General features: G+C 35.8%; 1 long non-coding RNA gene across 1 annotated transcript in view; it reads left to right on the forward strand.

Moving 5' to 3' along the window:
• Nucleotides 1-24,214, forward strand: part of LOC117085840 — a 66,992-nt gene that overhangs the window by 26,510 nt on the left and 16,268 nt on the right. Inside the window, exon 3 of the long non-coding RNA XR_004438092.1 lies at nt 13,971-14,037. This is a non-coding gene — a long non-coding RNA (uncharacterized LOC117085840). The remainder of the gene's footprint in view (nt 1-13,970; nt 14,038-24,214) is intronic.

Below are 24,214 nucleotides of genomic sequence, written 5' to 3' on the forward strand. Positions count from 1 at the left end.
GATATTAAATTAGCTATTCTGGTTTCCTGGGTTCTTGGCAAGTTATTTATTACTCTTTTTTTTCTTATCTGCAAAATTACATTCCCCCAAATCTATTACCCTTCCTACATCTGGACCCACACGCTCTGCCTTTCCTGCCGTTCTAGGGGATAAGCGTGGCTCCTGCCTCTCTGCTTGTGTACCAGGTCCTGTTCCTCCTTAATTTCTGTGAGCCTCTGCTGATCCCCTGCCTCTTCTGTATAATCACACTTTATTTCATCCCCAAAGCATCACCACATGCTGTGATATCTTCCAATCTTTTAAAAAAGTATGTGTGTATATTATACATAATATATATTATATATATATTTATTTATATTTATGAAGAGCTCTCCCTCCACTCCACATCTCACTTCAGCTTTGCCCATTTTTCTGCTCTCCCTTTATGGTAGAATTCCGTTTTTTCTTTTCTTCTCCTCCTCATTCTCTGCCTGGGTCTTTTACTTGAAGCTCCTTCATTTTTTTAAGCAATATTTTTACAAAATGTTTTAAAACAAATATCTTTCTATACCTGTCAGTTTGTAGAATTTTAATAAAATTGTACATAGTCTTGTCTGGATATGTAAATCTCATTTAAGCCAAATTGGAGTCCAGCTATCTATTTACCATCTATGTAACTTTTAAAAATATTTTGCTTTTTAAAGTATTTGCCAAATTTATTTTACTCCCTCACAGAACTCTCTCTCTTGAACTCACTGCAGTTAGACTTTCATCCCTTTCCACTCCACAGAAAAGCACTTTTAAGGTCACAAATGACCTCTGTCTTGCCACATCCAGCATAAAATTCTCAGTCCTCACTAACTTGACCTATGAGCAGCATTTGGCACAGCTGACCATCCCTTCACCATTTTCTTCATTTGGTTTTCAAATCACTACACTGATCTGCTTTGAGCCCCATTTCACTGGCTGCCTTGTCTGTCTTTGTTGCTTGAACTGCCTCTGCCTCCTGACCAGGACTCAGTCTTCAGCTCCCTTCTCTCCATTCATACTTCTTTTTTGGCAATCTCATCTCTGAGCTGAAAACTCCCAACATTATATGTCCAGACAATGTTGAGAAAAAGGGATTTTTATTTCTCATTGTGAAAAAGAAACAATTAGAAAAGATTCGATAACATCTCTTTTGATTCCATATTCATCCCCTCACCCTGTCTGCTATCCTTGGAACCAAATATGATGTTTATGTGCTCATTTATTTGACAAATACTTATTGAGAAATATGTGCCATCTCTGTACTGTGTTACCTCTAATCTGGGCTTCTGATGGTTTCTGTCCTTTCCTGGGCAAACTCATTCATTCCCATTACTTGAAGTATATTCTAAACCCTCTCAAATTCATATCTCCAGCCCAGACTTTCTTCACCAAACTGCAAACTCAAAGATCTGCCTTCTAGATTTCTTATACCTGGAACAGACACCTCAAATTTCATATTACAGTTTAAATGCAATTTTATTAGAAATGCAAGAAAACACAAACCTTGTTATTCCTAAGTCAGAGATGAGTCATTCTCAATTCCTCCTCTTTCCCCAGTTCACAATGCCTTTCTAAGTATCTCTGTAGCTGGTCACCTTATCTTTATTCCACTTCATCATTTACTTGCCTTAATCATTTATTCTCTAAGGATCTCCTGGACTCCAGTCTTGGATTCCCCAATTCTTGCCCTACATTTTTGCCAGCATAATCTATCTAAAGAAATCTTAATATTTCACTTCCCTGAACAATATCTTTGATGACTCTATCTCCCATGGGAGAGGTTACGGTTGCTTTCATTGTAAGAATAGTACCTCTTAATCCTCATCAGCTTGTCTGTAAAAGCTCTTATGTTCTGGCCCAACAGAAAGACTTGCAGATCTATGAAGCTGAAAGGCTCTTCCAGATGTCTGTTTTGCATGTGTTACCACAATTTGAAATGCTTGGCCTTCACCTTGTGTGTCTGGTGAATATGCATTCTTTCAAGACTCAGATGAAATTGTACTATCTTTGATGTTTCTTAAGCCCTAATGTCACTCAGATGTATCTCCTCTCTCCTCTGTTATCATACCTTGTATAGATCTCTTTATTTATTTCCATGTATCTCATGTCATGTCATTATTTGTCTGTATGTCTGCCTACTCCACTGGACAGGACAATTTATACAGGAAGAGACCATGTATTATGAAACTTATAATTTTAGTGTTTTTATTTTTATTTCATCTTTTCTACGGAACAGGGAACAGCTGATGTGCACTATCCTTTTGATGGATATTTTATAAGCTGAAGAAGTTTAGATTATAAGACAAAATTTCTTTTTCTAAAAGAAAATAGTTATTTTTCTAAATTAGTTACTTCCCACGTATACAAGTTTTTCTGTTAAATTGATATGTAATTCATATACTATAAAATTCACCTTTTTAAAATGTATGATTCAGGCTGGATGTGGTGGTCCATGCTTATAATCCCAGCTCTTTGGGAGGCTGAGGAGGGTGGATCACTTGAGGTGAGGAATTCGAGACCAACCTGGCCAATGTGGGGAAACCCTGTGTCTACAAAAAATACAAAAATTAGCCAGGCATAGTGGGCATGCCTGTAGTCCCGCTTAGTCTGAAGGCTGAGGCATGAGAATCACTTGAGCCCAGTGGAGGTTGCAGTGAGCTGAGATCATGTCACTGCACTCCAGCCTGGGTACTCTGTCTCGAAAATGAATGAATGAATGAATGAATGAATAAACAAATAACATATATAATTCAATGGTTTTTAGTATATTCTAAGACAAAATCATGCAACCATCACCACTATCCAATTTCAGAACATTTTCGTTACTTTCAAAATAAATCCTGACCCAGTTAGCTGTCACTCCTCACTCCCTCCCATCCAGTCCAACTAATCGACTTTCTGTCTTTATAGTTTGCTTATTCTGGACATTTAATATGAATTAAATTATACAATATGTGGCCTTTTGTGTCTGGTTTCTTTCATTCAACATAATGTTTTCAAGGTTCATCTATGTAGTAACATGTATCATTTCTTTTTAGGACTGAATAGTATTTCTTCATGAGTGTACCACATTTTGTTTATTCATTCTTCAATTGATTTTTCCACTTTTTGGCTATTATGAATAATGCTGCTACGAACATTCATGTACAGGCTTTTTGTGAACATATATTTAAATTTTTCTTGTGTATTTAGGAGTAGAATTGCTGGGTCATATGACAAATCCATGCTTAACTTTTTGAGGAACCACCAAATAGTTTTCCGCAGCGATCACACTATTTTACATTCCCACAAGCAATGTATGATGGTTCCAATTTGTCTACATCCTTGCCAACACTTGTTATGGTCCATCTTCTAAATTATAGCTATCTTAGTATGAACTGATGTCTTATTGTGGTTATACAGGATTTGATAGTATCCTCCCATAAAAAGGTTATAAAGAGTTCCATTCTCTCTAAAATCAGCAAATGAATATTTCATTTTATATTATGCTGAAATAAGTGGCAGTTACACATTTCAGAAAACAGAACAATCCTTGTTCTTATCTAAGCATCTTTAATGCTACATTGAACTTATCACATTTTAAATTATTTCTTATTCTTCCTAAGATTGTCTACTATATTTCAGTTTTTTTTTTTTTTTTTTTTTTTTGCAGTGTAAGACCCCCAAATGCAAACTTCTGAATTAAGATTTGACATATGTTAATTGTGAGGGGAAAATATGTTCTAGCTTTCATCTCCCCATCCATCCTACTTGAAAGTGTTATATGACAGTATATAGTTAACGATGGGGATAATGCAGTTAATTTGTAGTCCCTTGTGACTCTTTAGACTATTTTTTTCTTGTATTCATAACCAATCTTTCCTGTTAATTAGCTTGTTTTTGTCAATGCTTAACCCACCCAACTTAGTATTATTTGAGAACTTAATAACCATACTATAAATTCCTTTCTGCTCCCCAACATGGTGTTCAGCATTTGTAGTAGGTTTTAAAAACTAGGTAAATTTATTTGAACATGTGGTGGGGTGGAGTGACATTTGTTATAGTGGCTGTTTGTACTTTATTGCACACATTCCCTTGGTTGAGTCTTACAAACCACAAATGAGGTGACTGATTATAGCCAGCGTTTTAGTTTCTAGTTGAAGAGAGGATTATTCCAGTTTACGTAAAAAATGACAAGAATGATTTGTCCAGATGGATTCTGCAAGCTGATAAGATATGGTCAGATGCTTCAGGCCATTTTCTGCTGTGTTAGGGATTTTGAGAGTCTTCTGTTGACATTTCCTTATATATTCTGATGAAGTGGTTGCTATGCGTTATTCCATGCTTATGTAAATAGTCATCTAAAGATCTTGCGCCCAAACAATTTAAGCATTTCTCAGTTTTGTTTGGAGGCTTTTAGCTTAGTCATTGACTGAGTGTTTCATTCACTGATTTACTATTTATTCACCCTGGAACCATATTGGTATAACTGCAATTTTCATTATTGTTATTATTATTATTGAGACATTAAACTATTAGCTCCTCAAAGACTCTGACCTTTCCTTCAAGCTATCATGTGCTTACATAGTTGTGAATAACCTAATCTAACCATTCTAAACAACCTTACCTTCAACATCCTAGCTTAAATATTATAACTTAACTTTTATGAGTGTGCATAGCTGAATATTTAGCTTAAATAGTGTATCATCATGCTCATAAATATATACAACTAAGCATTAAACACCATATAATTTTTACTAATATTCAATATTCACAATTATTTTAATTTTGTCCTAGCATTCAAAAGTAAAAAGCATTATATATATACGTGTGTGTGTGTGTATGTATGTATATATATATATTTTTTTTTATTTTTTATTTTTTTTGAGACAGAGTCTCACACTGTCACCCAGGCTGGAGTGCAGTGGCGCCATCTCGGCTCACTGCAAACTCTGCCTCCTGGGTTCAAGTGATTCTCCTGCCTCAGCCTCTCAAGTAGCTGGGATTATAGGCGCCTGCCATTATGCCCAACTAATTTTTGCATTTTTTTTTTTTTTTTTTTTTTTTTTGAGGCGGATCTCGCTCTGTCGCCCGGACTGGAGTGCAGTGGCCGGATCTCAGCTCACCGCAAGCTCCGTCTCCCAGGTTTACGCCATTCTCCTGCCTCAGCCTCCTGAGTAGCTGGGACTACAGGCGCCCGCCACCTCGCCCGGCTAGTTGTTTTTTGTATTTTTAGTAGAGACGGGGTTTCACCATGTTAGCCAGGATGTCTCGATCTCCTGACCTCGTGATCCGCCCGTCTCGGCCTCCCAAAGTGCTGGGATTACAGGCTTGAGCCACCGCGCCCGGCCGTTTTTTTTTTTTTTTTTTTTTTAGTAGGGATGGGTTTCACTATGTTGGCCAGGCTGGTCTCAAACTCCTGACCTCGTGTGCTGCCTGTCTTGCCCTCCCAAAGTGCTGGGATTACAGGTGGGAGCCACCGCGCCCAGCCAGCATTTATACTTCTATCTGTTAATATACAGTGAGAAAAAGGGGAATAAAGAGAATTATGTATGTGGAGGAATAACTCATACAACAGATAAAGTATTGGGAATTATTAGCTTAAATATGTCTCATCAGTGATGTATGGTTACCCACTGATCCTGACTAATGCGTTTTTATTATAAAACACTTTATTTTGTGTTTTGCAATTTCTTTGTTACAACTCTGACTTTTTTTAAGAAAGGGGTTGACATTCTTAGTTATTCTCTAGACTGATGTTAGCAAGCAACTAGCCCTCCCAGTTTAAGTCTATCTTTCTTACCAGTAAAATTTCTTGTCTTTGTTGTCTGTATTTCTAGCTAAATTTCATTTAATTTGTGTGACAGGAGCTCTTATAATAGGCTATAAAAATAGTTTTCTCCCCCTCCTCCCCAGAATATGATATTATGCTTATTCAACTAATAGTTTGTGGAAGATTATCTTCCCTCAAATATACGAAGAGGAGCAATGAACAAAGCTATGTGTTTTAGGAACTAGAATTAAAACTAGTGAAGCCTAGTGCATATCCCGTTTATCATACAGTTTATATCATGAAGGAACTTATCACTGCTACAATTGGCATGTACATTTGTAGTCTAGGATTCACGGGTACGTCTGTAAATGGAAGAACAAATCCAGAGTTCCTGCTGGTATTGCATCTTTTGTTTCCATTTGGATGTATAAATCAATCACATATTGACAGTCCATAAAGTTGATCAGAGTGTAGCCTGGAGGATACGGTTTTATGGTTCCAGATGTTGTCTAATCTTTCAAGTTTGCTTTGTATTAAGTGATCCACTGAATGTCATAGTTTTAGAAGAATTTTTCTTTCAATGCCAGTTGCATTCAATTTCTGTATGGGAGAAGAGGCATTCTGACCCTAATTAATATATTCAGTGAGTTCCATAGGTCCTATGTAATGTCATATATTTTCATAATAACTTTCAACAATGTTAGAAGTCAGGGATTTAAAGTTCTTCTTTCTCATCTTGTTTACTTCATTGCACAAATTCTTATTATTAGAATGATTTTAGAATTCTAATTTTGAAAGTAATACTTTCTAGGACCAAGACCAAATTTTGCAAAACAGATGCCTGGCTGTGATCTTGGTCAAATTATGGAATCATGTAAAATCTCAGTTTTCCCATGTATAAAATGGATAATAATAAAACAGCAAAGCCTCCTTACTTGAGCAGGATTGATATTGGAAGAAAAACCCATTTAAAATGTATCCACCTCAAATACCATAAAAATTGTACAGCAAATTGTAAAAAGTTTGAAAACTCATCTTAAAAAATTTGAGCTAGACTATGTGAAAATGAATTTATTCTAATTCATAACTAACATTGCAAAAGGTATATTTCTTAGCATAAATGAGAATGAATCAGATATTAATTTTTGCTATAATTTTTGTGATAAAATTATATGATGATATGATAGACAATCTTCACTTGAGACTTAGCTTTTAAAGCAGGATCGTCATCTCTTAATATTTAAATGATTCTTTGTGAAGAACATATCCTGTCAACAGTTTTGATTTTCTCTTCTTCAGTAGTTAGCTACTTTAATATCTGCCAGATCCTCATTTGTCAGTGCTTCAGCCAGTGATGTGAACAGAATCCCAACATATTTTTTTATCCATTTCATGAACCTGCTTTTTTATCAAGACCTACAATTGTGCCTTGTTGTTTACTGGATGTTTGATACAATGAAGATGAAATCGAGGGACAAAAACTTTGGCTCTTGCACTGGGATAGATGCAGGCATTAAGTGAGAGTGACATATGTTTCAGTAGGAAGCCATTCTACAAGTAGGGAAGTCATTACTTAATATCTCATGTTATAGTAACTTTTACTTTCCTCTTAACCATGGGGACCCAGTAAATGAATACTAATATAAGGTCTCTGTAACTCACCTAATTGTTGATGTGGTTTGGATCTGTGTCCCTGCCCAAATCTCATGTCAAATTGGAATCCCCAGTGTTGGAGGTGGTGCCTGATGGGAGGTGAGTGGATCATGGGGGTGGATCTTTCAGGAATGGATTAGCACTGTCTTCTCTATGCTTTTCTCATGATAGCAAGTGAGTTCTCATGAGATCTGGTTGTTTAAAAGTGTGTAGCACCTCCCCACCCCAACTTCCTTCTGCTCTGGCCATGTAAGATGTGCCTGCTTCCCCTTTGCCTTCCACCATGATTGTGAATTTCCTGAGGCCTCCCCAGAAGCAGATTTTGCTATGCTTCCTGTACAGCCTGCAGAACTGTGAGCCAATTAAATGTCTTTCTTTATAAATTACTCAGGCTCTGGTATTTCATTATAGCAGTATGAGAACAGACTAATACAAGTATATTACTGAGAAAACTAAATGTGAGAAAATATCTAAGACACTTAGCACAGTGCCTGACGTATATTCATTAAACCATACATATTAGTGATTGTTATTACTATCACTATTTTACAAACATTCTCTAACGAAGGCAGTCAATTATAAATGATTACTCTTTGGGGCACCCACTTAGCAGAGTAGACATAACCATCTAGTACTTCACAAACTTTTGGATTCACAGACCGCTACAGTGACACGAGTCAACCGTTTCATTTACTTAGGTCACCAGAGTTTACTGCCACAAACCAACAGACAGAAAATATTTCTCAAAAACCCAACCTATTCATGCTGTTTTTCTCTTTAAAGGGAGGGCATAGAAGGCAAAGGTAGTTTAGGATTCTAAGTCAGAGATTGAGAAGTAGAATGGCTTTGGGCTAAATCAGTGACTGAATGAGGGATCAAGACAGTGTGTCAGCAGCAATTTCTTTTAGGGACTTTGCCTCCTTTCTTCCTCTCCTCTTTCTTTCTGTTTCAGTTTGTCTGCAGTCCTCAGAGCTAAGTTAAAAATCAAAAGTAAAAGTAAGATTCAATAACAATTTTTATTATAATGACTTTTATCTGAAGTTGTGGAGAAAAGAGGCAAAAAATGAAGATAATTGGAAAGACAGACAACCCAGGCTGAGAGCATGCAGTGCTCAGATTCTGGATGTGCAATCAAAATGACCTGATAACAGATAAAGTGAACCTGATATAGGATGGTTATCACTTATTTAGTTTGACCCCCCTTTCTGTCCTTACTCTCGCTCCTAACTTTATTTTTTAAATGGGGGTCATCAGATCAGTAGATATTTTAATTGTCTGGTTCAGGGTTTCTCAAAATTAATGTGCATAACCTGAAGATTTTGGTAAAATGCAGGTTCTGACTCAGTACGTCTAAGTCTGTGTTTCTAATAAGCTCCGAGGTGATGTTGATGCTACTGGTCCTAAGCCAAGCCCTACACTTTGAGGAACCTAAGAATCTAGTATATTCCCAGGAACGTTCAGTGGGATAAAATTAAAGGCTTTCTTGATGCGTAAAGAGATTAAATGTAATACAGTTTTCCCTTTATCAACATTACTTTGCCATATATAAGGAAAGGATATTAAATTGTTCTTTCTAACACTATTTGGGTTTGTAAAACTATGCTAATTACTCTATTTTTGGCCCTTCAAGAGCATTTCAAAATGATGATGCTCTACTTTCTTTTGGGGGTATTGATATTAAGCTGACTCATACAATTTTGCTTAGACAAAATTGTGAAAATAAATGGTCTTTGGTTTTCCTGGTTTCCAGGTTACCTTATGATGTCTTGCTTCTTCTCCTCAATGATGGTTCTACACTGGTTCTAATTAGAGAGCAAAGGACAAATAATAATAGTGTAAGACAGAGGGGAATGCAGTATTAAGTTCCTGTTATGTGACATACACTGCTGAAAGTACTGGAGACACAGTGATAAAACATAAATGTGTCTAACTGCCTTCTCACTTTAATCCAGTGAGATGCATATTCTTTTCATGATACGGATGAGAACTCTGTGAGGTAAATAACTCAGCAGTGCCACTTGGTAAGTGGCAGAGCTGAGCTATGAACCCAGTTCTTTTTGAATCCAAAATTCTTGCTAAAGCTCCTGAACTCATTCTGAACAGGAATTTGCCTACCCCTTTACCGCAATAAATAACTTAGAGGTTTTACATTTTTTACTGTTCAAAAAATTTTCTATTTCTCTTTCTTGTCCTTTCAGAATAAAACTGCTGATGCTTTAGTGACAGGTTTCAACATGTGTTGTAAAGAACAATCCAAGGAATTCAAACATAGAGTATTTTCAGATTGCTTTACAATTCAGTTGTTTTTCTCATTTTACTGTGATTTCCTATGTTTCTATCTCTTGTCCTGGATAATTGACTAGAATTGATACTTTTCAAAAGACAAAGGAAAATCCTACCATACAGAGAAATCAACTCAAAGTGGTATTGAAATCTAAATGTGAAAGGTAAAGTAATAAATTTACAAAGATAATCCAGAAAAATATCTTTATATATGTAGACTAGGGAATGCCTTCTTATGCAGGATACAGAAACCACTCATCATAAGGTAAAGTATCGATAGATTGAATTATATTACATCTTCTGTTGATAAAAATATAGTATTAAGAAAGCAGAAAGTCAAGCCTCAAAATAGGAGAAGATGTTTTCAACACATAAATCAACAAAGGACTCTAGCTGGCTTATCGAAAATAAAAGGAATATCAAGAATTAAAAAAATTAGCCAGGCATGGTGGCATGTGCCTGCATCCCAGCTACTCGGGAGGCCAAGGCAGGAGGATAGCTTGAGCCCAGGAATGCAAGGCTCTAGTGAACTCTGATGGCACTGCTGCACTCCACCTTGGGTGACAGAATGAGACCTTGCCTCAAAAAAAAAAAGAGAAAGAAAAAGAAAAAGTACAAAAAACCAGTAAGAAAAAGATAGAAAACATAACAGAAGATGTTGCAGAGGTCTTGAATGGACACTTCACACACAAAAAAATTCATATTGTCAGGAGGCGTATGAAAATGTTCTCAACCTCATTTGTTATCAGGGAAATGCAAATTGAATTCACAATAAGATGCCATCCCACACCCTCCGGAATGGCTAACATGTAAAAGATTAACAACCCCAAACTCAGGCTATGGTGTGGAGCACCGAGAATTCTCATACATTGATAATGGAAGTAACAGTTGGGATAGCAACTTTGGAAAGCTCTTTGACAATAAATATTAAAAGTGAACAAATGCACACTGACTCAGCAGTTTTACTCCTAGCTATATATGTAACAGGTGCATGAGCAGCAGAGTCATGTACATGAATATGCATACTCTTAAACACTCATCATAGTAAAAACTGGGATGATCCAAATGTCTATAAACAGAATGAATAAATAAATTGTGTTTTATTCATTGAAGGACATACCATTCAGCAATGAATATGAATTAAACAACCACTACTGCAACAATATGGGTAAATTTTATAAATATAATGTGCAGCAAAAGAAATTTGACATAAAGCACACATTGTCCGATTCTGTTTATATGAGAATCAGAAACACGCAAAGCTGATCTCTAGTTTTAGAAGCCTGAATGGTCACTTTGGAGAGGAGTGGGGAGCGACTGACAGGGCATGAGGCAGATTTCTAAGATACTGGAAATGTGCTATTTCTTTATGTGGATGGTAGTTACCGAGGTGTGTTCACTTTGTGAAAATTCACTGACTTGTGTACTTACATATGTGCAGGCATAACACATATACTTTCCTATATGTATGTTATTTTTTCAATAAAAATACAATATATGAAGGAGTAAAATTATTTAAAAATCTCTATTTCAATGCCATCTGTTACTGGGTTTTCTCCCTCTATAGCAAAGAAACAAGAATTTTCTTTATGTCATTCCTTTGCCTTGCATAACTGAAATCTGTTTTTTAAACACATTTTTATGACACTCGTAAAATACGTTTCTGGTTTTTTTTGTTCCTAGCGTTTGCATTTTCTACAGAAAATCCATTCTGAATTCTTTTTGGAGCTCTAACCTGACCCTGCTTTTTGTCACTTTTCCATTTGCCTTTTATGTTTCAGCAGAGTTCTGGAAATAATCCCACTTGACCTTAAGACAAATGCATTATCAGACATTAAACAAAGACCAGTCACCCTGGGCCTGATGTGTGACCTCATTCCATCTAACATTTAAGGAAACAAAGGTCCCCTAAGAATGATGGGACACTAACTTGCTGAGGATGTGAGGCTTAGGTCTGAACAGATGCCCTTTGAAAGGCAGTCCAGATGATGGGAGTTTAAAAGAAGCTTATCCTGTCAGCAGGGAAAAACCACTCTGTCATCACAGTGTGTTGTGGATAGCATCACACACTTTCTATCACCACCACCCAGGGTAGCCCATGGCAGCATGTCGGGAATTGTTTGGAAAAGACTTGGGTTCTGGGGTGGTCAGACAAGTATTCAAACTCAGGTCTTACTAACAGTGTATTCTGGAACAAGGGATTCAATCTCTTTGAACTTCAGTTGACTTCCCTATAAAAAATGGGAATAAAAATAACTACATTACGGCCGGGCGCGGTGGCTCAAGCCTGTAATCCCAGCACTTTGGGAGGCCGAGGCGGGCGGATCACAAGGTCAGGAGATCGAGACCATCCTGGCTAACATGGTGAAACCCCGTCTCTACTAAAAAATACAAAAAACTAGCCGGGCGAGGTGGCAGGTGCCTGTAGTCCCAGCTACTCGGGAGGCTGAGGCAGGAGAATGGCGTGAACCCAGGAGGCGGAGCTTGCAGTGAGCTGAGATCTGGCCACTGCACTCCAGCTTGGGCGAGAGTGAGACTGCGTCTCAAAAAAAAAAAAAAAAAAAAAAAAAAACTACATTACAAAACCTTTGCAAGAATTTATATTAAATAGATATATAAATGTCTCTAACATAATACTTAGCACATCTAGATGTTCAAAAGATGAACTCTCCTCTCTTCTCTTTTCCATTCTTTACCTTTTTAGGCAAAATATGTCATTGCAACCATTTGCCATCTAGATATTTGATATAGCAATCTGGCTTTGAAGATAATGGGCTATGGAATATTTATTTCATGAATGCATGTTGGATCCATATATCTTTTCATACCATGGTTTTGTCTTTTGAATTTTCCAGAAGAAACTTATATCTCAAATGGGATAAGAACATAATAAAGTTTGTAGAATTTCTTAGATAGGAATGAAAATACTTGACTTACTATCTCAAAGGAATGCAGAGAAACAGATGAGGATTTATTTCATATTTTTAATCTCTATATGTAAAGTGTTACAAATTTGGACAAACCTCTGTTGAAGACCTGGACACAATTATAGTGTTTTTAAGGAAATGCACATTTGGCTACTTTTGATTATAACTAGTTGAACCCAGCTTTTAAAAAATGTATTACCTGAAAAAATTGTAAATGAAATAGCTGTGGGGGACTTCAGCAGAGGTCAGTCTCCTCCTTTTATATCTGAAAAATTTAGGGAAGCGAAACAACTTGCCTGATGTGGCCTTTGAAAGTTAGGAGTCAGTGAATCACCCCTTCTCTTCTCTTAAGTTCTGTGCAGTACGAAGTAGTCACAAATGCTGAAGAAATGACCACTGTGTTAATGGCGGATAAAGTCAGATTTTAAAAAGCAGCTAGGCTGGAGGTTAAAATGGCAGTGTGCTGTAACCAAGCCTCTAAATCAAGCCCTTGGAGTCACCATAAGCAGAGCTAGCTGTGCAAAGCTGACTCCACATATAATTGCCCTGCCAGCCCTGTGAAGGCGATGAGGCCTGCCTGGCCAAATCAGACACCACAGAGCATTGTTCAAGGAGAAAGATGAGCCCTTGCAGCTTATGTCTGAAAGAATGACTTGTCAATGGGCAGATGCTTTCAAAATGCCAGAAAATATTCATTTTAAGTACTGTTTGCTCTGTAATTATACCTAGAGTATTAATTTGTTTGGCCTGCCTCTTTCAACCATTTATATCTTATCAGGGAAATTGCTAACCTAGTATCTGCCTAAATTATCATGATTACTTTTTTTTGGTTATCACTTTTCTTATTGTTTGGTAGAATTCTCCCTTAACACTAAACAACTTAGTATAACACTTTACAAATGAAGGTTCTTGGAAAATTCTACAGAATGTTGTCGCTGTTGCGTATTCAAATTTTATGGAGTTATTTCTCCCAGGTCTCCAGGAGCTAGTTCATAGTTCTGAATTATAAAACTGCAAAGCCCAAAGAGAAAGGAAGAAAAATGCTACATAAGGGTGAGGGCTTTTTGCCACATGGTAGTCATGATAAAATTAGGAGAAAGAATGAGTTTCTGGACATAAATAGCAACTTACTCCCTAAAGTTAAGAATCTATAATGAAATATAAGGAATTACCCCTTTCTTAAGTCACCTCTTAAGCAAATTAGTTTGATGTTATGGCAAGAAGAAACAGGGGCAGGCTTTAAGGACATATACTTTTAATTTAGTTCTTTATATGGCCATCATGCCACAAAGAATTTGACACACGTAAACCACTATTGAGAAAAGGACAACTCTTTTTTTTTCCAGGAATTTGGCACCTAACACATTTGCATCTAGAAGTATGGAATGAACTATGCCATAAAGAGCTCAATGAGTAAGTTACATATTTCAAATTTGTTAAACTCTTTGTGCATTTGGAAAACTCCATGAACTAAAATAATTGGGAAGGTTGACAATGGAAGGCACATTGTCATATGTCTCTATGTGGAATCGACAACCCTAGAGGAAACACACGGTGATTTATTACTTGCTAATACTTTGTTCAGCTTCTTTCTCTTTTACTCAGTCTTTTTCTTGCTCCTTTACTCTCTTGCTCTTTCCTACAGATAAAGTCTGGTTTTTGAGTACAGAGTACATTAATTCAGTACCTTCAATTTCTGCCATCATCTATCACAAATTAAAGTCATTAAAGATATTTTGCATAATTTTGATGCAAAAAGTAGTTTTAAAAGGATATCCTTGTCTGGGCAGGGTGGCTCACACCTGTTATCCCAGCAGTTTGGGAGGCCAAGGCGGGTGGATCACCTGAAGCCAGGAGTTCAAGACCAGCCTGGCCAACATGGTGAAACCCCATCTCTACTAAAAATTCAAAAATTAGCCAGTCATGGTGGCATGCCTGTAATCCCAACTACTCGGGAGGCTGAGGTAGGAGAATCCCCTGAACCTGGGAGGCGGAAGTTGCAGTGAGCTGAGATCACACCACTGCTGCACTCCAGCCTTGGCGACAAGAGTGAAACTCCATCTCAAAGAAAACAAAAAACAAAAAACAAAAAAACCCAAAAAGGACATTCTTTTTCCATGTAGTGAAAACAGAAAATGCAGCAGTACTTTAGCTGAATGGGTAGCTGTCTTACAATGTATTTATCTCCATTTCTACTAATGGAATGATGTAAAAGAGGTATGGCTTGATCTGTCTGCATTCACCTCCGAGCTATTTCTATGTTCTCTTGAATATAGGTGATAACTTCCTACTCTTGCAAATGGTGTCTTTTTCTACTCAGCAGAGTGCCAATGTGGGGCCTGTACACGGCTTGTTTCTGTGTGTCATGATTTATTATTCTCTTGGCCATTTTATTACTATGACACTGCCTTTATGTTAATCATTTTTATATTCCAAAGATTTTGAAGAGCATGCTCAGAATATGGACTATTCCTTTAAGGTCAATGCTGCTCTTTAGTTTATGAACAGAAATCAATGGTTCATTTATTTCAGTGGTTCTTAACCCAGGGTGCAAGAACAGAATCACCTGGGAGGCTTTTAAAAAATATAGACAATAATGTCTGAGTTGGGCCTAGGCTCAGAAGTGTTTTTAACCATCTCCCACCCTTCCCCAAGATGATATCACTGAGCCTTCAGAGTTGAGAATTAGAGAGCTGTGTACACAGCTGTCTTCTGCTGTCTGGAGAAGTAAGGCTGCGGAATAGCATAAGAGACCCCATAGCCAGCCTATTCGGCTTCAAACCTTGGCTACCACTTTGTACCAGTGTGACTCTAGGCAAGGTAGTTAACCACTCTGATCCTCAATTCCTTGTTTGTAAAATGAGAATGGTGATAGTGATAGAATGGAACAGAGAATTGCTAAAAGGATTACTTGAACTGATGCATATAAAGCAGCTAGAATAGTGTCTGGCACATAGCATGTAGTTTATAGGCTATTAATAAATACTTAATTCTCACTTCCAGCATTTTTTAATTAAAACATGTCTCCCATATGTTAAGAAGAGCCTTATTATTTGTGATTTATGCATTTTAAGTGGTTAACAAGTTGGTGCTCTAAGCAGTGAACTAGGATTTTCCCTTGTTCCCTTGTTTCCTCATCCCCATAATCACCCAGCATTGCCCAAGACAACCCAATTAATGATGATATTATTTCAATAACATTTGATTATTTATACCCACCCTTTATTCCAAAGTGACTTTGCGTAGGTATCTTACAAATATATATGTAATATAAAAAGTTAAAAGACCTGAATAAAACAAGACCAGAGGAGAAACAAGGGTAGAAAGGCAGATTAGCTTTTAAAGTTTGGCTCTCAAGAAGGTACCCTATAAGGTCCTGCTCTCTTTTAGCTGAGGCCCACATAGCTCAAGTCTAAATTCATATCAAAGTAATATTTTACATGATATGTGCAATAGTTTTCTCTCTAACAGAAGAAATAGAGAAAACATGTTTATTATTGCTATTTTTGTAAGTGAGAAAATTTAGGCTCCAGAAAATGAAGCACATTTTTCTTGTTGATTTTACGGTCAGTGACATTGAAATACCAATATTCAAATGCTATTTGTTTTATCTGGAAATGATATAATTTATATCATAATATTAGATAAAATAGAAATTCTTTACAAATACCTGTTAGACATTACTGCCTTACAAAAGACAACTGTTTATATTCTAGAGAATTGAGCCACATTGTCTAAAGAAATTAGCCAAAAATGTGTGCCAGATAATGCATTTATTTCCATTTCTATGATTCACTTTTATCGAAGTGTGCCACTGCATGTGGTTAGCCCTCAAGTCTATAAAAGGAGACTAGTAAGGAGTTGGGAAGTTTGGCCTAACATTCACTCACAATCTCCTCCTGACACCCTTCCTCTATCTTTATTACATACCCATGTATATAATTACATGGATATAACCCTACAGCTGTATATGCAGGACACCCACCCTGAATTGCTGCCTGGCAGATGGGTAGGTTGGCCTGTATTCCCTGAGTAGCCGGAGAATATGTGGCCTTCTTAAGCATGAATCTGCTAAGACAAGAGAAAGACAAAGTAACTGTCAAGTCTAAATTTGTTAGAAAGCCATTTAGTACTTCAACACTGTTAACTTCAGGCTTGATTGTGGAAACATTTCATTTTCTGTGTCAGAGGAGGTACGTTTGTCATCTTACACATTAATTACTGATGATTTTAAACTCTCCTGGACTGTCTTGTTCCAAGACTGAAATTTTCCAAGGACCTTCAAAGTTACAGTGCTCTTCAAGACTTCCCAGGGGAGTGTATAACTGTGTGTGTGATGAATATATATATATGTAAACTATTTTTCCCATTTAGCAAATACTTATCTTAACCCCATTGAACATGATATGCTAGCAGACAAAGTGAGAATATAAGGTGATATCTCCTGGCTAATCTAATTTTGGTTTTGGTCTTAAGATTGATAGTATCTATATTTCTGAGTGATAGTTTTTCAATTCTCATATTTTTACCAAAAGATGAAGGATGTTAGAGTGTAGAAACTCCATCTGTGTTTTTTATTCGGCACATAGATAATGATAGCTTTTAGTTTCTTTCTTTAGCTGCAGGGTAACTGTTGGGTTATACTTAAAAATAAAATTGTCCTTCTTTATGTACCATTTAATGCCTTATAGGATTAGACATTATCACCAGAAGCGCTGCTCATTCATTCATCAGTTGGTACATGGCCCTAGGTTACGTGTTGTTGAGAATACAGAGAACAATGGTAACCAAAAAAGACGTACATGGTAGTAGGGAAAGCATGGATTTTTTTGGTCCAGTCTGGGTTTGAATCTCTACTGTTAATTTGCTGAGAAAATTCTCAGTTCTCTTCCTTTATCTGTCTATCCTTTTGCCTGTTTACACTGTCTTGATTAATGTAGTTTTGTAGCAAGTTTTGAAATCAGGAAGTGTGAGTTTTCTAGTTTTGTTGTATTTCAAGTTTGGCTTTACTATTTTGGATCTTTTGAATTTAAAGATTAGCTTGTCAATTTCTGCAAAAAAAAAATGTCAACAGGTATTTTGATAGTGATTGCAGTGAATCTTTAGGTCAATTTGGGGAGCATTGCCATCTTAACCATATTCAGTCCTTCAATCCAGAAATATAAAATGTCTTTCTATTTAGGCCTTTATTGATTTAATGAAATTTTGTAGTTTTCAGTATACTCATGTTGCACTTCTTTTGTTAGATTTATTCCTAAGTATTTTAGTCTTTATAAAGCTGTTATCGATGGAATTGTTTCCTTACATTTATTTCTAGTTTATTGCTAGTCTATAGCATTACAACTGATTTTTGTATATTGGTAGTATGTTCTGCAGCTGTGCTGAACTCATTAGCTGTAATGTGTGCGTCTATGAGTGTTAATTTGTTAGTGTTTTATATATATAAATTATGCAACCTGCAAATACACATTATTTTATTTCTTGCTTTCTGATCTGGATACTTCTGTTTCTTTTTCTTGCCTAGTTTCCCTGGCAAGGTATAGAAGTGGTGAGAGTTGAAATTCTTTTGTTATTGATTATAGGGGGAAAGCTTTCACTCTTTCACCATTATAATGCAAGCTGTAGGGGTTTTTTGGTAGATGTCCTTTACCAGGTTAAGGAAATCCCTTAATATGTTCATTTATTCAGTGTTTTTTTTTTTTTTTTAATCATAAAAGGATTTTGGATTTTGTAAAATGTTTTATTTGAAATTATTGAGACAATCATGTATTTTAATCTTTTATCCAATTAATATGGCATATTACAATGATTGCTTTTCAAATGTTGAACTTATCTTACATTCCTGGGCTAAACTCCATTTTAAATATCATTATTTTCACATCACCAGCCTAGAACATTAATTCCATGCAATTCTAATAGTCACTTCATGAAAAAGGAGATTTGTTAAGTAAGTTTGGGAAGTGCTGGATTAGTGTTACAAAGATTGTTTTACAGTGGAATAGACTCTCCAAGAGGGAGGTATGGTCGGCTATGTATCATAAGCTTATTTGGCAAGAATATTCTGTGAGATTATTTTTCCATCAAATATACCTTGAAATACTTTGGTCCAAAGGATTTTGATTAATCTTCTCTATCAGGTGATAGTGAACCAGAAAAGCTTAAACCTGATAGGATCATCAATTTTTAAACTATATATTTCTGTTTAGAAAAATTCATTGAACATTCAATAAATATTTACAGAGCATCTTTTATGTGTTAGGTACTCTTCTAGGCACTAGAAGGACAGCACTGTAGAAAAAAAAACTACAAAAGAAATATTTGCTCTTGTGGAGCTTACATTCTGGAAGAGAGGCAAACAGTAAACACAAAGATGTATGCACATTATAAACTATGTTAGTAAGCATTATATAGTTACATTAAAAGGAAAATACGTTTAAGAGGTTTTGGAAATTCTGGATAGCACATTGAAATATTTAATAGGACACTCAGGATAAGCCTTGTTGAAATGGTGACATTAGTAAGAAAGGTGAGAGAATATCTAATTGGTCTAAAAACAGCAAAGACGTCAGTATGGGTGAAGTGGACCATGTGAGGGAAGAACAGTGGGAGTTAATCTCTTACCTGAATTAGTGCAGTGGTCTCCTAACTAATTTCACTGCTTCTACTTTTGCTCCTCAGTTGAGAGTAGGGGTGTGTATGTGTTCATGTTTAGGGGTGGGGATTACAGACACAAAAGTATTTAGGAGGCTATTTCGTGATCCATGTAATAAATGATGGGGGCTCAAACCAGGAATGAGGATGAGGAGAAGTGTTCATATTCTGGGTATTTTGGGTTTTTTAAAACTTTTATTTCATTTTTATTATTTTTAAAATAGAGACAGAGTCTTTCTGTGTTTCCCAAGCTGGTATTTATTCTGGGCATTTTGAATGTAGAGTAAACAGGATTTCCTGGAAGCTTGGATAAGAGGTCTGAGAGAAGGAGGGGAGTCAAAGATTCTAAAGTTTTAGTCTTGCGCAACTCTTAAGATAGAGTTGCATCAACAGGCAAGAGAAGAGATGAGGGTGGAATAGATTTGTGGAGGAAAGTCAAAATTTCAGTTTTGGAACATGTTGCATTGGAGATTTTTATGAGACCTCTTATATACGCTAATCCAACATAGGAATTAAGACACAGTGATCTCTTAGTGGCTTGATAAAGTGTGCCTTTTACCCAATACCAATAGAGACACTAACCAATAATATTGTACATTAAGAATATCTAAAGAAATGAGAAAAAATTCAGAATTGAATAGATATTGTTTATAATATTTATTCTTTAATTTGTATCCTCTCTATTTCTAAGAAACGGACCTCTTTTTAGAACTTGCCTTATTCATGAACTAAGTAGATCTTACTTCAAATATTTTTGAATCCTATCCTACCAAAAACAAACAAATAAACAAAACACACACCCCCTGAAAAAAAAAAAAAAAAAACTCCTCCATTTGTCTTTTTATGGAGTGAGTAATCATTCTTCAGCCTTCTGCTTTTGAAATGCACATCCAGGGCTGACACATAACTGTGAATGAATTAATGGGATGGATTTCCTCTAGCAATTAAAGAGGTAACAGAAGCGGCTGGGAGATGACTAGTGACTAAGAAGAAACTATATTCTGTAGGTTTATCAAGAATTATATGGCATTGGGGACTGTCATTCTAGAAATATTTTAGACTACATATTCCAGCTTCCCTTACAGTGAGGCGTGGCCGTACGACTGAGTTCCAGCCAATGGAATATAAATGGAAGTGCTATTTGTCTCTCTCCCAGGTCTGGTCTAGGAAATCTTTCTACTTGAACTACTTGCTATTTGCTTTTTTTGTTAAATGAAGACAAGGATGGCCATATTGGAAGCAACATGTTGAAGACAATGGAGCCAATGCTGGAAGAAGCTTGGGTCTCTGAATTTCTGCTCAAAGGAGATCATCTGTCGGTTGAGAACTATTTTGGACTTTATGTGAGTGAGAAATAAACTTCTGCTGTATTTATAAGTTTATTTCTCATAGCAGCTAATGTTCTCAAAATTAATACAAAGAGAGAAATGGAGATTCAAAAGCACACAAGGCTTACTGCCCACATTTCCCTATTTAGTTCTGTAGTTCAGAGTCGGTTGTTTCCTTCAAGTCTTCTACAAGACTAAAGTTAAGTGGTAGAATTATAAGTGTGTACTTTTAAATGTAAGGTTTAAATGGATCTCATGAAGTATTGCATGTACTGTAGTATTGACTTAAGCATGACTTCAAAGATGTATATCTTTGAGGCCTGAGCAAATTGACATAACTGAGATGTTCAGTTTTTCCAATTTAATTTGTGTTGTCAGCTAAATCTGTTTACAGAATACATGGTGGCATTTAGAAATCTAATTCAATGCTCTACTTGAAAATCTCTGATCACGCTTTTGAACTAGAGCTTTTCTCAAATATTACATCCTTTCTAGGATTGTATTTATTTACAAAAGCATTTCCTTAGAAGTTTTAAAACTGTTTAATATATTCATTATTTGTTTTTATAGGCATACTAAGTAAAACCCATATTTTCAATTTCATATACATGTCTGCCAGCAAAAAAATTGTTTTCAACATGGGACACATCTTCTGTAATGACTCCATGTCAAATATGTACTCTTCAAAATAAAGTACAAAAGGTTGTGAATTTTCCAGTCTTAGAGGAAAAGAGTAAGTAAATTAACATTCTACAAGAAAGTAAAGACACCAGTGAGTAAAAATTTTCCAGTATTTAAACTCTAATTCAGTTTTGTTTGTAGTCAAATACCGCCTGGTATAGTATACATTGAGCATTGGCAAACTCCTCCTCCACTGTTACCTTGAAGAAGGTGACATAGGGTCTCAAATTTATTAAGTTTATCCTGCAATATTTTTAATAATAACAATAATAATGAAGTTTTATTGAACACTTAGTATGTATCGGGGCTATGTAAAGCACTTGCTATGAATCTTTCTATTTAATTCTCAATATGACCCTATAAGGAGGCTGTAATTATTTTCCACTTTCCTAGTGAAGAAATTGAAGCACAGATAAGCTGAGGGTTGCTCAGGGTTGTATTTGGTATGTGAGAAAACTAGTTACTGAATAGTCTGGCTGTCTGGCTCTATAGCCCATCCTCAATATTCCTGAAAAAGTTAACATATTAGTTTTCATTAAGTATAAATCAAGTCATCATTTCTATCAATATTTGTACATATTAGGTGTACATATTAGGTGTGCTAAGGCTGGGCGCAGTGGCTCATGCCTGTAATCCCAGCACTTTGGGAGGCCGAGGCAGGCGGATCACCTGAGGTCAGGAGTTTGAGACCAGCCTGATCCACATGGAGAAACTCTGTCTCTACTAAAAATACAAAATTAGCCAGGTGTGGTGGCACATGCTTTTAATCCTAGCTACTCGGGAGGCTGAGGCAGGAGAATCACTTAAATCCGGGAGGCGGAGGTTGCAGTGAGCCGAGATCGCACCACTGCACTCCAGCCTGGGCAACTAGAGCAAAACTCTGTCTCAAAAAAAAAAAAAAAACTAATGCAGGAAAATAAAAGAAGAAACTATTAGTACTTATCCTTATATTAGTCATATATTAATACTTATGTTTATTCTTATGTTTATATAAGTATACATAAAGTTACACTGTACCTTATGTGGTTATACTTATATGAGTATAGTTATACTACTTACTATAAGTAATGCAGTATTTATATTACTGTATATACTTATATTAATACATAAGTGCTATATGCTGTAAACAAAACTAAATCAGGGTTTAAATACTGGAAAAATTTTTAAACTGTCACCTAAATCTGTAAAGAAAATTTTAAACAATTATATATGTGTTGTATACATACAGATATACCATAAGATGGTACTATATGCTAATATAGTATACTAAAATAACTTACAGTCACATAAATAATAATCACTGCAAAGTTCAATTAAATACAATATTAAAAACATCATTATTTTGCACTAATTTGGGAAAAGTTCAGTCCTATTTATATAAAAAGTTTGAAATATGAAATACATTAGATAAAGCACTAATGATATTTTTGAAAAGATAAATGAGCTTCTTGATGGCTAGTCTTTTTAAAAAATCTGCAGCACTAGTCCCATGTCTGGCATATACAGTTTAAATAAATAAATAAATAAAGGATGCCTTCGAGTTTCCTTTAGACCTGCTTCACATTAATGAATCACTAATATGATTCATTATCTAACAGATTTATTATCAATTATCTATATTAATTTATAAATAATTCTAATAGTTTTATGCTAGTTCTTATAACTAGCACATGCCCTTATGAAAGTTAAACTTTTAATCTATAACAGTTTTTACATTATTAATGCAATTATCTGACATTTTCTTCAAAATGCAAATGTCAATGGTAAACTAGTTCCAACCATATGAAAAGACTATGGTTTCCAAAATAGTAAATTTGGAGTTTAGAAATTATATTGCACTGCTGGATGTGATAACTAGAAAGACATATTCTAGAGCTGCACTGTCTTGTCTGATAGCTGTTAACTATGTGTGGCTATTTAAATGTAAATGTATTAAAATAAAAATAAAATTAAATTAAAGATTCAGCTACTCAATTGGACCAGTGGCAACCACATTGAACAGCATAGATAAGAATATATCCAAATGCTCCATTAGACAGTGCTGTTCTGAATAAAAGGAGAATTGATCACATGAATCAATTAGCCTTGTGGATAATTTACAAACCTCACTTTTGCTGGCAAACACTTGTTTTCTGGTCCCTCCTCAAAGCCACCCATTAATAAATACCATGACTAGACCGAGTTTAAAGCCTTGCTTGTCCCCTTTCTTTAGCTCTGGAGAAGGTGCTAATGATGGGCAAAGCAAGCCTAAAGGAGACAAAAAGGAAAGCAAGAGCAAGAAGCAGGATAATTCACAAATTGCAGAGTAAGCTTTTATGTGATGAAGAAAGTTGTCTATGATATATCGTAGATGAGTTATTTCATTTTATAGCTTTCAGTGAATAAAAATGTCCTTAAAGGAGGTAGAATGGTACTGGGGAGTACTATGTGATTCATCAGTTGAGTAATTAGCCTAAAATTAAACGCTGCACATAGAAAAGGAAATTAGAAACAGCAAATATAAATGGACGAAGGTATATTCCAAATTTTTATATAACAATGTAATTTAACTGCCGCAGAAGATTGAATTTTTCTTTGATGTTTTACTCTTACAGGATTGGAATTTCTGGTGCTTTCTTCCATTCAGTGATCAGCCCCTTCGGTTGTCTCTTGATTTCTAGGTTTCCAACACAACCGCTAGCTCTCCCCTAGATACTAACATCCTACCCTGAACTTTTCAACTTGGGATTCCTGTCTCAAATGTAGTCTAAAAAAATGACTGATTATATCTGAGTGGGTTTCCAAGGCAATGGCACAGTATCAGCTATGTTCCAGAAAAGTTCCCATTATAAATGCATGAATTCTTACCCTCTTGCTGACCCAATTGTGTTAGGTCACTGTAATTAGATCGCTTCCAGTCACCATCTTCTCTTTTTCAAGCTTCACTTTAA

The sequence above is a fragment of the Trachypithecus francoisi genome, unplaced genomic scaffold (assembly GCF_009764315.1).
Source record: "Trachypithecus francoisi isolate TF-2019V2 unplaced genomic scaffold, Tfra_2.0 Lachesis_group1, whole genome shotgun sequence".
NCBI classification, from domain to species: Eukaryota; Metazoa; Chordata; class Mammalia; order Primates; family Cercopithecidae; genus Trachypithecus; species Trachypithecus francoisi.